Here is a 14,926-nt window from a genome sequence, read left to right on the forward strand (position 1 = left end):
CAAATATCTCCAGCTCAAGTGACTAATGCTAATGTGCAAAGAGACAACCACTTCAAGCAGAACTTTTTACTGATTAAGTCACTACCATAAATCTCAATATGTTCCCTGCCATATTGGCAGCCTGTCCCTTTTTTCCTTTTAACTGTGGGCCAGATCCTCAGCTGGTATAAGCTGGCATCGCACTTTGTTGCCTTTAGTGGAGCTAAGCCAACTGATGCCATCTGAGCATCTGATATTATATTTTTGTAGCACTTAAAAAATTATACAGTGGCATTAATTACTACATAGTCATGTCTCATAACCTCATGGCAGGGGTGGAAAGACTTCTCATTTATAGTCACCAGTCAACATAAAGAGTGGAAGGGTCAATTGGTCATTCCATGCTCAGTTTGATGGCTGTAAAGCTACTAGTCATTCTGAACACAGGAGAAGCCACTTTTCATTTTCCTGTGTGATTTAAATTCTTAAATTTTTGTAACTCACAGGCATGTAGTAGCTACTCTATGTCCTTAAAGCACCATACTCCACTGCATTAAAAATGTAATGGATCTGACATGCAGAAGAACAGGCAACTGGAGCACACAAAAATTCATTTAACTGAGAAACTCAAGTCCCACTGCCAATAGTAGATGCTAAGGGGAAGAGGGGTAAGACCACTTTCATCTGTAAGCATTCTGCTATGGACTAACAGTATATCAGAAATGCAGACACAGAAAGTCTCCAGTTTTGATAATAGAGAAAGTGGTCAGGGTTTTTGTTGATTCAGCAAAGGGAGAAATGAAGCACAGGACTAATTATGGACAACTGAATTTAGTTTGGACTATCTCTGACAATGACCTGACACTCATAGTTTATACTTTTTGTGTAAAAGGCCCAAATGTTCCATTTCACTGCAGAAGGAAATAATCGTAACAGAAAACTGTTAACACCCAAACAAAATCCTTCTTCTCCAGTGAAAAAGCATTTCCTACTTTCTACCCAACACAAAAAAAAGTGTAAGCTGGGACCCCAAAGAACCAGAGTGGGCTCAGACATCTGGATATCCAGTAGAAGTAATGATCACTTGAACCAACATTTTGGATGCAGCAAAATGTTCACTAACTCACATAGGTTATTGAGGGTTATTGTCTGTGTATTTTAGGGAGGGCTAAAAGGGGAATTAGTTGTGGCACTGAATCTATCCTGGCCTGCCTTCATTTGCATTCTTTGCCCTTCCCAGTATTTCATATATAAATATTTCCTCAGCTCCCAAGTTACTTTTAGCACTTCACTGCCCCTGGACACTCAACATTGAGATCTTATTGAACATTAAACAAGAAGATTGACATCTTTGTCTCTAAATGGGTAAAATGAAAGTACTAACTTATCAGACAAAAAACTACTTATTCTCCAGCTACTGATTAGAACTTGCATGTTGGAGCAGCATTCACACTCCTAACAAGCTTCCAAATGGGGGATTGGAAGTAAGCAGATTCATTCTACAAGTAAATGTAAAATCAACGGCCTTACATTGGCTGAAGCCTATGTCCCAAAATACAGAGAGTTTGCCACAGATATAATATAAGTACCCAACAACAAGCAAAGGCCAAAACATGGGAAGATAAAGCCATGACTGACCTCAAGAGGTGTTTTACTTGAGTAAGGACAGACAATGAAATTCAGAGCTTTAGCCACTAAAGAGCAGAGCTACTGAAAAACAGGAAACAGAGAAGGAGACATTACAGAAAATGATTTATGGGGGAAGGATAAGAATAAACAGGAAAATGAATAGGAAACAGGAGAAGCAAGGAACTACAGGTTTCAAAACACACTGGTATTTAACATGCCAAAAGACAAGTAACTAAATCTCCTGAGATCTACCAGGAAAATGCCAAGATGCTGGTGAAGTCACGCACTTTGGCTGTTAGGTTCTGATAGGAGGACAAAGACATAAGCTCCACTACTGTCATTCTAGAGAGCATTCCACAAGGAACAACTTCAGGTGGAGAAATCATGGACCTTCTCTCAGACTTGAGTGTATCTGAATAAAGGTTTGAAACCTATTACAGACCCAGTAGAAAATGGAAGAGTATTTTAAACAGACACATTCTGCCCAACTCAAATAAATTTAAACAAGTTGATTAAGAATATGACTTAAATTCATATGAAAAGTATCATCCATCTTTTAAAGCTTGGCCTCCTATTTTTATATTGTACTTGGCAGAAATATATCCACATTCAGTCATTTTGTCTCAAGTCAGTCATGGGATCCTGCTGTCCTGATATTGATGAGAATGAAAATGATAATATTCAAACACTTCATGTAGCTATTATTTAAGAAATATTATCACTTAAATGAGTGATAATATCACTTCACAAAAGAATGCTCATAAAAATATAGTCTTAATTAAAAAAAAAAAAGTTTTTCTGTGTCTAAATTTTATAACAATCTATAAGTGTGTTCAGTCATCCTTGCCACAGGGGAAGAAATTAAGCAGGAATTTCTGCCTGACAGAAATCCTGCAAGTGGGAAAGCTCTTAATTTTGACTTCAGGGTAAATTTTGCCTCAGTATGAATTCACAGGATTTGGCCTATGCTTTGCAGAGATGACTGGGATTCAAGTTTATTATTACTTAGACAATTGTTTTGCTAGAATTTTAGGAGCAGTCTTAGAAGAACTGGAGGGAATGAGTTTGACCAGAGATCAAAGAGATTAATTAGTACTGTGTCCACTGGACATTGAGTGTCCAGTGGACACCAGCTGGCTGGGCAGAAGATGGGAATTAACACGGTTTAGTTTTAGAATACTAACATGCAAAGTAGAATAATTTATTTCCTCCCAAAAAACATAGTTGGAGTTTATATTCTCATTGCTTATGTAATGGATTTTTCCTAATATTTCTTGTTTATCAAAAATACTTGTTTGCAGTGTTTCCCTATAAAGCTCATATACCCAATTTCAATTTCTAATCAGAAAAAGCATGCAGGTGTTACTAGCAGGCCAAATGCTGGAATGCTTGCCCAGGATTTAGGCTGTCCACTGTTACAGACACAATGTGATTAAGAGTCCTCATAACATCTAGCTGGTAAGTCTGGAGAAGTCTGGCCAGACACCTTGATCATAAACAGAAACATAAAGGCCATGCAGCATCATAATATCCCCGTCTCAAGTCTACTTGTCTGCTTTCTATACAATTGACCCTTTTTTCTTGCCTTTGAAAAGATGTGGAAGGGAGCCAGAAGGAAAAGCAACAAGTCCATAACAGAGTTGTTCTAAGTTTCTCTGAAGAAGCAGTCAGAACAAATAGCTCCTCAAACTGAACCGCAGATGAAAGCTCCCTGCTGCAGTTGTGTAGTCCCAAACAAGAGAAATGATGCAAATAGTTTTTATGCTGGAACAAACTAGCCTCTAAATTTGTATTTACTCCAGTAAATAGTTCTAATTTTAACCTGTGATTTTACTAGCTAGCATTTTGGACTGTTGCTCAGAGGACATCTCTTTCCTTTGTTAACTATCTGCTATGATGTGTATGTCACTGCAGAATTAAGCCATGTAAATTTTGAAAGTAATTTGCAGCTCTGAAACAAATTTTAGATATTTCTTGAAATTCTATGCTGTCAAAACTCAGTGAAACTGCAAAAAGCATATGAAGATAACATCTATAAACACTGCAGCTGGCTACACAAAAAGCTGCAAAGAGCAAGGGTTACCAGAGCAGGAAAACACTGTTAATTACTAAGCGTTGTTTCTTGAAGCGTAATACCCATACCTGGGAACTACACATTCCTACCCATACATCATATCAATATTACAGGGGTAAATATCTCTAGGAAAAAAGAGAAACCAAAAAGAGAAATGAAACAAATTAACAAACAAACAAGGTACTCACTGGTTAGAACCTATCTGCAGCTGTTCAACTAACAACTTCACTTTTCCCTCTCCTTCTTTCAGCAAAATGCAATACTATGAGCTTTATAAAGCTTAAATTCCTTTTCGCAAAAAGTTAAGAGGCTAATACTCAGTAGAAGCCAATCATAATTTGGTGTTAAAATATCCACATAATAAGCACATCACTGTGATGGTAAATTTCCACCTTGCACCTTAAATACTAGTGTATTTAAGCTTCTCCTATGCCTGTGGCTTGGGCAATGCTCTGCTCAGGAAGCTCAGGATAAATCTGTCCTCGGATTATTCTGGTGTGAGCTAGCTCAGCAGAAGGGACTTTTATTCTGATATGGCTCAACCAAAAAAGTACTCCGGACAGATATACAAGGAAAACAGAAAATACCCCACAAATAACAATCCCATCATCATTATGTATTCAAATTTAAAGTATTTACAGGATTAAGCAGTAACAGCACTGACACGATAACACATAGTATGGCCTCATCCTGCAAGCCTGTCATCTGAATAATCCTAACTAAGTGTGTGCAGTCCCTTGCAGTAATTGTTAAGTGCAGAAAACTATGAAATTTGGGAGGAAGCAGATCAAAAAGCTGAAGCAGAGAGCAGCAACGTGACTCACTTAAAATTCTACGGAAAACAAACAGAAATTCATAAATTAAACTGATTCTGACTTTTAATCTTGTCTGTGGGACTCAAGATCTCTCCCATGAGAATAAGTATAACAAAGCAAAAGCAACCCCTCCCTTGACATTTTATGGTATTTCTATAATTGTCTCAATATACTAGATCAATTGCATTTGAAAATGCAGCTATTAAACCATAAGTAGACCATCTTCGGAGCCTTTGTTTGTCAATTGCATCAAACAACAATTCTTCTGCAGACAAGAAATCAGACTGTATTTTTACAATAATTGCAAGTCATTTCTAGGAGAAAGAGGTAGCAACAATACCCAAGGAAATAAAATAACACACTTTTGTGCTTTCCCATCAAAGCCAATAGTGGTATGGGTTTAAATCAGTCAGAGGCAGCTACGCATGAGAGATTGCACTCTGCAGGCTCTATCAGTCAGAAGTCAAGGATACACGTCCATGATTTATCATACTTTTCATGGTAATTAGCTAGAGTGCCATTTTGCTTCCAGTAGCATCACTCAACTTTCTTTTTTTAATTTGGTCTTTTTTTCTGCAAATGAATTTACATATTTCTCAGTCTCTCATCCCCTACTATGTTTTATTTATGAATATAGGCCTTGCTGATGGTAACTTTAATGTGAAGAAGGTAGTAATTAGTGTACCTCTCTGCTAAGTTAATCCCTTTCCCACAATGTCTGCAGAGAAGTTTAAGGTAAGTAACAGTTTACAGTCAATATTAGGTTTAATTATGCTTAATGAGGGGAACTATCTCTGTTTACTAACTGCACCTAGGTGTGTAGCTCCTATATGAGTTTTTCTCCCAGCCTCATTCCACACTGTTAATAGTGCCACTGTGCAGGGTACATGTGGTGCTTTAATCCATAAAACTTCTCCAGGAGAGCCAAGCAAGTGAGGCACCTGTTTCAATACAGGTTCAGAGGGAGCAGAATGGCCTTAAAACAATGACAACTTTGTGTAAGGAAAAAGTTCTACTGTCTCAAATTTAGTGTATGCAGTACACTGGAGAAAAGAAGAAGAAACCCAAAAAAAACCCCCACAGACATTCCCCAAGCCCTCCTCTTAAAAAATAAAATAAAATAAAATAAAATAAAATAAAATAAAATAAAATAAAATAAAATAAAATAAAATATTTGTTCCTGGTTTTCAGGGATCATCCACACGAATATTTCCTGTAGGAGCTACTGTGATCTTTTAGCTCACTGAAAGCTCTGTTAAGAATTAATACCCTGAAGTTGTACAAACGAATGAATACTTCTGGTCATATTTCACGAGCAGGTATCTTCCACAACTAAAAAGATTCTAGAGGCAACTGAAGATGACACCAACGTTGTCCTAGAACTCCATACCAGCAAAAGGTCAAAAGCAAAGCCTCACACTGAAATCCAGCTCTACCTCAACTGCTCTGTTTTTAGCATCTGTGCAATGTTGTTACTTCAGTCAGAGTCTTCCTAATAAGAAGATCTAAGTTTGAGTTTACATCAGTACTTTTTGCCATAACATCTTCCTTTGTGATTTCATGTATTATCCCCTTAAGAAATTCATGCAATGGGAATTTTTTAATACATATTTATAACTACCTATGAAAACTGTACCTTCCCAAATCTTTGATTCCCTAGGACGCATGGATTTAGGGGTTTTTGTGTGTGTGCACAAGGGACCAAGTTTGCAAGAGAAGTGCTGAAAAACAAAGCTGTTTGATTTCCAGTAAGAAATGGAAGTGGAACACACAGTGAAATTGTTCTGTAAATGGAGAGGTTACTTCATTTGATTTTTTCAAAGCAGTAAGAAGCGAGTTCTGCATTTCATTCATATCAGAGAAATGTGACATTTCTTCAGACATAGCTTAGGGGTTTTATTTTTTCTTTTTTTTTTTTTTTGCCCTAGTGAGCACTCTGCATGAGTCCATGCATTCCCTCCTTATTTTTGCCATTGGCAAGACTTCAAGAAAAAATATCTCTGGTTAGAAAATTGATCAAAAAAGCAGGAAAAACTTCTGCTAAATCATGCTTTTTGTTTTTTAAAAAACCACCCATTTTACAATTACTTGACTGTCAAAATAGAAGTAAGGAAAGTAAGATTTTATTTAAAGGCTAAACTCTGTAATTCTTCAAGTGATATCCAGATCATCTGTACATAGCTTTGACTGTACAGGTTTCAAAATTAAAGCTCAAGGCTTGTATGTATTTTTCCTACAATATGCCAAACTAACCCTAACACCCATATTACCAGATGTTAAAGAAAAGGTTTTTAAAGGAGAAGTGTGATTTTTTAACAGATGTTTTTTCCCTCTTGACACCACGTTCTAAAAAATGTCATCTGAAAATGTAAACACAAATTTAACTACTATGTAAAACTGTTAATAGCTACATAAGAAGGAAGAAAAGATACTTATTTTCCAAGTGACAATATATTCTTCCTTTTGCTGTTTAAGACATCAATATTCAGATAAACATGGATTTCACTATGAGATGGAAATTATTTAAAGACACACATATTCTTCAGAAAATTGATGAGGTTTTTGTATCCAAGAAGAGAGCAGAAGAGGTCATGTCACGTCTTGAATACAAAGTCCAGCATCTAGATTAATTTAATGACTTAAAACACTACAGAAGGTCTCTGAGGATCTGGAAAATTTAAAGAACTCATGATTTCAAGGCTAGATTATGGAAAATCTAACTGGAGAATGAAAACAGCACTTAACACAATTGGTCAACACCAGGAGAGGGCATATTTAAGTTACTTCTCACCTGCTGCTGCATTTCAGTAGTGACATGAACAAAGCTTGGGTAACTGAACATTAATTTATTTTACTAAAGCAGAATTCTAGAGTTAGAGATGATAGGATCACCTGCAGGCCACTGATGCTCAGCGTACATACAGAAGCAACCCTCAAAAATCCACAGGCAGCTCTCCAAACTACAGGAAGCAGATCTCCCTGACAGATAGATGGATGTGGTCATTTTACAAAAATCTGTGCAGCTCTGCCCCCCAGACAACTGCTTGGGAAAAAGTTCCATACTTTTCTGAGGGGCCTGGGAGGAAGGTGGGCTTGCTTATTTGGATCAGTCTGGATAACCAGGTTTTTCACATTGCAATGTTGCCTCCACACATCTCTCTGCTCAAAGTCACCAATTATAATGAAGAATAGTGGGAAGATGAAGAGTTTTAAAACTAATTGCAAAATAACTAATCGCAAAGAAAAGCTGTTTCTCAAACATAAAGAGTTTGCTTAGGTAATAATATTTCTTTCCAAGATCTAGAGATGTTCAGTCACCCCTAAATGAATTGAATCTCTGCTGTAGTATAATGTCTTGGCAAAGAAAAAGACACTTTCTTTTGATGACCTCTGAAGTAATAATAAGAGTCTCCAGTCTTGGTGGAGGAGATAACCTGAGAGTGATTCAGTCTGGTGGCCTCTGGAATCCCAAGGAGGCTTAAAGTTTATATGGAAATAGTGCATCCCACATTTATAGCCCAGCCAAGCAGGTGAGATCAGAACATTGTGTTTTAGCCATATACCAATCAAACTGTTAAAACCTAACTTAGAACAGAACACTAACACACAGATACTGAGATCTTGGGGCAGTCTCATCTCATAAAAAAACCCCAAACATTTAAATTTGCCTATAAACATTACTGTAAAGATATTTTAATTCAGAGGAAGGAAAAAGTTTCAGATCACAGTTCTGCAGCAAATGACCACAATTCAGATTTATAAAAACTTAAGTAATTAAAACACTCTATAAGTGAATAAGTAGCAATGTTTCTTCCTTCTTAATTTTTTTCTCAATATTGATTTCTTGCCAGAAAAAATACAAATTTTCAGCTGTTTTTCTGTCAGAAGAGCCTCTGCCTACTTTCATAAATTCTCTCTGCCATTCTAAAGATATGTCTTTGGAAGGCATGGAGACTTGTATAATCCCCCAAGTCCTATTAATATCAGTAAGAATGGTATAAGTTTGATTCCAAAGAACCAAAGGGAATGACTAAAATGGCCTCAAAGCTGTTTTTCAGAGTCAAAATGGTCTACCTCATCTTCTTGGCACTAAAATGTGCTGCTGCCACAGAAGTGGTCCAGCTCCCACTGCTGCTGACTTCTTGCTGTCTCTCATTTTGTTGTCTCTCATTTTATTTGTGGTACAGGAGGAATAGGGGTTGATCTTTTAATGATCCACACTGCTGAGAACACCAAGTTATGCAGGAATGCTACTCTGCTTATCAAACTATTGCATAACTTAGGGTCAGCTTTGACTGGAAGGTTTACAGAATGAACAGCAAAAGCACACGGGAAGGTTCAGGTTCAGCAGCAGCATCACAATGTCCCCGCAAAATGTCTGATTCAGGTCTAACAGGAAAACAAATGTCCATCTACACAAAGAGGAGACAGGGAGAGAAAGAGGGAGATAATACCATGGAGAAGGAGAGAGAAAGAAATAGAGAAAGAGAAAAGAAGAGAAATAAAGGGAAGAAAAGAAGGAGAGAGGGAAGGAAGAAGAGGAGGAAACGATTTCACTGTACTACTCAGTGAGAGATGTATCTCCTGAACTTTGCAAGACACAATAATGTTTCAAGTTAAAATCTTGAACCACCAGATGGAGAATTTAGCTCTCTCTTTCACAATTAATTCCTTGTCCACCCAAGTTCTACTTTTATGGGAAATAAAGGGAATCCAAGTCTCTTTTGGGTTTTAAAAAGACAATGGAATACAAATCTGCCCAGGAGAAGCAGAAAGTCACTGTCCTGAGCTATCCACTGAAGAAAATTAACTTTCCCAAAACAAACACCAGAGATATTAAAGATCAGTACTTGTGATATCTGGACAGCAAAATTGCTATTTATTCTTTCCAATGAACGTAAACTGAGTCACTGGCACAGAACTAAGAATTTAAAACCAAATGATGTTCCACGTGGCAAAAGTAGCAAGTATCCCCTGTGCCACATCATCCAGATACCACCAGATGATCTGCAGTTCAGATGAAGAAGAAAATGAGAATGACTGAAAATGAGAATGAATGTGTTTCTTCTTGGCTTCCACCCTGACATACCATCTGAGCAAAAACCACGGTGGTTAAATATCTTGTTCTGAATCTCAAAAAACTTCCGTGACATAAATTCCTTGCCCCTACTTTTTCAGTGAAGAGGGACATTGTCTTTTTCATAGAGGAGGAATCAGGTCATACCCCCTGGCAAATCAACATGAATCACATGCCACATGATTCAAACGTGCTCTAAGAAAGAGAATTTTAGCATCCTGAAACTCCATGCTTAAAGCACTGAACAAGGAAACCTGTTGTGCCAGTGTGTTGATTTAAGAGGCCAATCCTTTCACATTCATTATCCAAAAAAAACAGCAATGGAGAGAGAATAAAGCATTACCCTTCCAACTTTTACCTTTTATATAGAAAAGCCAGGCACACTGGCCTGGCATCGTTAGTTTTACTAGAATATCTGCTGGATAACATGCCAGATATGCATGCAGGTAAACATAAACACACATGCACACACAATACTGAACTTTGGGTTGGCAGCCAGGCTGTGGTAACCCATGTCCCCTGGGCACAAATCAACTATGAAGGAACAGGAAAAAGTCAGTGTAATAGTTAACCAGCTCAGTGGGCTGTTATTCATCACAAGCAGAGGAACAGCAGTGCAGGCGGCAATGCTGGTCACCTCTCCCTCTGGAATGCTACTGGATGCCTGGAATTAAATTCAGCACTAAAAAAAACCAGCAAATGCAGTGTCAACATAAGAAAGAAGCTAAATTTCCCCTCTGGAGTTGTAATAAGGAGGATTTCTGCATGGAAGCAGAGATTTCCTGTGAAGCTTGGTGTTGAAAGAATATGACAGATTCCAATACCAATATTTATCAAATATGAATGGATAGGGTTTGGTAGGATTAATAAGGTTATTGGTATCAGATCTAGGCAATTATTCCCTATACAGCAGCAAGTGATCAACTCTTGTGGCAACTGGCCAAGTGTCAGCGTTGGTAGCTGCAACCACGGCATCAGGACTGCAACAGATGGTTAAAGTGCATCCATTCAGGTGAAACACTAAACCAGGAGAATTCCTACAGCCTATCAGGGAAGTGCTCTCAAAGACTTTCAGATCTTTCAAAGTCTTTTACAGCAGTGTGCTAAAAGTGAACATACCACAACACCCACTGTATTTCTTCCAGTGCTTCTTCAGTAAGCATTTTGCAGAGAGGCAATACACTACTGCCTGGACTTGAGCTTGAAAAGACAAATTCCATCTGCTTTTTTTCTAGTTTTCAATGATTTAACTTCAGCAGCCATGGCAAAAATGAAAATCAAAAATTAAGGTTTATTTTTTTTATTTTTCAACAAAAGCATTGGGTTCTTTTTAAAGAAGACCTTGAAATAAATGATTTAGCAAAAATGAACAAAAAAAGCAAATTCTTGCTTTCAATAAATTCACTTTCCCTCTGAAAGGGTTTGCTCTGTGTGTGGATTATTCATTTACTTTAATTATTTTGAAGTGCTTCTGTTTGAGTGGGTAGGAGTTAAGTATCCACAACACCAAAGTAGGTCCTAGAATTAGTTGTTGTAAACAAAATGTTCTGCTGCAGTGGCCCAAATCGGCACAAGCAGTAAGACTTGAGTATTTTGGCTTTTTCACAAAGAGTACTTCAGGAATACGGGATTGAGAGATGTAGGACCCAGATCCATGAGAATGTATTATGGGACTTACATTTCATGGACAGATCATATCTTTCCGAAAATCAGGAACTTCAGCTGTTACCCTTTGTCGGATGTTTTCAGTCCAGACAGCTCTCTTGTTAATTAGCTACACACACTAAAAACAACAAGAAGAAAACAAGCCAGGAAAGTCCTAGGACAACTTCAGATGGAAGTGTTTGGACATAGTTATGTGCACACATCCACCGAGAGAAGAGGAGGAACTGAATGTGGGGAAAATACACAGGATTTTCACTTCATAGTCAGTGCACACTGACTTGAACAAGGATTCCAAAAATAAACAGATCTAACATTTAAATCCCAAGCTGCATATTCAGCGACACCCTTTCTCTCATGACTGTATGTACACTGAAAACCAAAACCCCAGCAGCTAAACATCTACAGCTTTGAGGAATTTCAGTTCTCGATCTCATGGCAAAGCAATCATCAAAATGTTCCACTGTATCCACAGGTTTCTACTACCACATTCTGATTTAAGGACATAAATGCAAGAAGACTAAAGAAGACCAAAGACAGAAGAAGCAGTTGAAATGAAGAGTTTGCGCTACCCACTCCTGCACAGAACGGAAGATCTGATGTAGGCAACTGAAGAAACAGAGGACATCTCCTCTGGTACATCTCATTTCATAAGTCTCCCCATTTCCAAACTGCATTCCTGTGCTTTGCACAAACTTCCACATATGTTTATAGCTCCTCTGCACTGCTGCCCATAGCTACACCCAGTATTTACAGGTAAGCCTGCAGCCTTATTCCTCCATGGAGGTAAACAAGAGAGGAAGGAAAATAGTATGAAGGCAAGTAGGAAACAATTCTGCATTTACTTGTCTGTAGTTGGTAGCTGTATCTTAGGAATAGTTGCTTTAAATTACAAATTTTTACTGAGGTTTGATTTAAAAATCTCTGCCAGTTTTGACATTCAGGTGAAAGTATTGCTGCTGGCTCCAGAATAATTTGCATATCTTATCACTAAATAAAATATGTGAGGTGTGCACCAATCTGATGAAATTATAAACAAGAGTCCACACAAGTACGCATGCCTTCCTGTTTGATTTCTGTCCTGTTCACTCCTCTATAATAAATTATATGATCATCTCCATCTAGCTGGAGGTTTAACTGTGCATGTAAAGAGGAAAATGATAGCAGCCTATTCTTTTCCATACTTTACAGCTGAGAACCTGACAAAAATGTGATTTTGGGGAACAAGCAGAAAGCTGCTTTTGCTACCATCTGCCTTCTCTTTAATTGCTACAAAATTAGTGGAAAATCCCATGTATGTATGTATTTTTAAAAATAATTTCCCACCCTGGAAGTAAATAAATAAATGAAACTACACCTCTTTTACTACAAAGACAAATATACATGCCTAACTTTATGCCCTGCAATTAATCTCATGTATTTCAACAGGATTACTCATAATGCTGTAAGTGAAATGCATGTGTAAATCCTTGCAGAATCATGGCCTGAATTGCCAACAGTTATATGGCACAATTAAATGCCTAGGTCTAAATGTCTCTGCTGAAAGATCAGAAAAAAACCCTTTAGGCATAACAAGTAACAAAATCTACTACACGGAGTGACTATGGGAGAAATAGCATTGAGGGTGTCGCCTTCCCTTGGGAAACTCACCTGTCACCAAATTCTTTCATGAATTCATCTTCTTCCTCTACCAGTTACCACCTTCACTTACCACTCTGTTCTCTACCATCAAATATCTCTCTCCCTTTCCACACTTCCTCTGCTGCTATGTGAGGAAGGAGACAGGAGATGCATCTTGTTCTTTTGCACAGTGAAGCAGGATGAGAGCACAGCCTGGCTCTCACATCACCTAGCATGGTAATAAAGAGCTCATGTGCTAATTAACAGACCTCGGGTGCACAACTTCCTCCTTAGCCTGTTGCAGAACCTTTCACGCACCACTGTCTCACTAAAAATTATCTGGTAAATAATATGGGAAATCCTTAATCTATTACTGAAGTTCATTACAAGAAGCTGCTGATCAAAATTTATATAAACTGGGATACCTAAACTGCCCAGCCCTGCCTCCTGAGGAGTAGCCTACCAACAGCTTTCTTCTGCAAATACTCATGAATGGCATATGAGAAGTTACTCATGATCAAGTTTTTTTCCTAAAATCCATGGCTTACACAAAAACTTTTGCTTGTAAATTAACTTAGTTGGAAATATTAACTAAAATGCCAGGAAAACAAAGTCAATCCCTTAAAAGTTCAAATGACTATTTGTCACAAACATTTCACCTCTACTAATGAACTGCAAAACTGAATGATAGAAAATGCAAAACTGTATTATGTTTAGCAGTTAACATTTTAATAAGGAGGAGATTAGCAATTTTTAATACCTCCAGTGCTTTGTTATATACAGTAGCACAATAACTGAATATTTTAATTGCTAATTATTTAGACCTCATTCAGTTCTCACTCAGGCAAAACTCCCATTGAGGGACTCTTGCCTGAGAAAAGAGCTACAGGATTTGTTTTACTGTAATTTGAAAAAACTTTATCTATCATAAAAACTATCAAGTTATAGTGAGACAAAAATCATTAAATCCTTAGCAATATTAAATCCTACTGAAAGTCCCACTGACTCTCAACGCCAATGTTTTCATATTAAGTAAAATAGATAATTGCAGTTTACCAGTTGTAACTTACCTGTATAATTTATGCCCAGATATGCTGGTGGCTCTTAAAGAGGTCTAATAATGTTTTGATTCCTCTTACCATATCCCTCCTTTTCTCCTGTGGGAAATCTCAGTTCAGATGTGATAAGGAAACAGCATTTCCAAACAATTATGATATCAAAACCTTCAGAAACACAAACATGAGCGTTTGCTTTTACCTTTAGACTTCGGCCTCCAAAAGGGTTAAGAGCAGCTCTCAACACTTCTTTCTTATGCTGCTGTAAAGAAAAGAAATGCATATGTTTAGGGATTTGCACACAAAAAACCCATGAGTTTCCATAACAGTCAAATAGCTGGTGTTCAGTGGGAGAAGTGGGTGGAATGCTGTACATATATAAACATACAACTATCTGAAGGAAGACAAAACAAAGTCCTACACATTCCCATGTAGTGCACAGGTGACAAACAAACTAAATGTACTAGCAATTCAAGGGTCATGTTACGCACATGCTTCAGAGAGGAAAGTTATACAGCTGGACACAAAATAATTAGGGAGCCATTTCTAAGACTCCATGCTTCAAAAAAGTAAATCTCATTTTCTTCTATTAAGTGTAGTTTCATTCCTCTTAGGGATAAAAGCAAATGCATGTCACAACCGAAGTTTTGCTACCCATGTTTGTCATTCAAATGCATTAGGAAAAAGTTACAGCTAAGTTCTCTGACATATCAAGAGTCTGAAGAGTTTATTTTTTTGTTTTTAATGAAAAATGTGTATAACATTTTCACATTTTCGCATATAAATGGCTTTAATGACTAAAATGTTCAGAAAACCTCTCCACAGGCTGCATTGAGGAAAAAAAAGAACTAAAAGCAGACTTGGTATCATATACTGGTAACTACCAAAATGTTCAGAAGTGGCTGTCACAGAGCTGAGGAAAGAGTAAGCATTTTGAAGACTGGAAGTAGGAGTTGGGCACGCTCCTTCACCAGTTCAGAATATGGTTTGGGACCAGATTGGCATAGTTTCTAAT

At 37.5% G+C, this 14,926-nt stretch overlaps 1 long non-coding RNA gene across 4 annotated transcripts in view; it reads right to left on the bottom strand.

The window, feature by feature from the left end:
* Positions 1-14,926, bottom strand: part of LOC138112790 (uncharacterized) — a 397,150-nt gene that overhangs the window by 324,217 nt on the left and 58,007 nt on the right. For all 4 annotated transcript variants that reach the window (XR_011151840.1, XR_011151838.1, XR_011151849.1 and 1 more), the window contains exon 2: positions 14,114-14,173. This is a non-coding gene — a long non-coding RNA (uncharacterized lncRNA). The remainder of the gene's footprint in view (positions 1-14,113; positions 14,174-14,926) is intronic.

This window comes from Aphelocoma coerulescens, chromosome 1 (genome assembly GCF_041296385.1).
Source record: "Aphelocoma coerulescens isolate FSJ_1873_10779 chromosome 1, UR_Acoe_1.0, whole genome shotgun sequence".
NCBI lineage: Eukaryota > Metazoa > Chordata > Aves > Passeriformes > Corvidae > Aphelocoma > Aphelocoma coerulescens.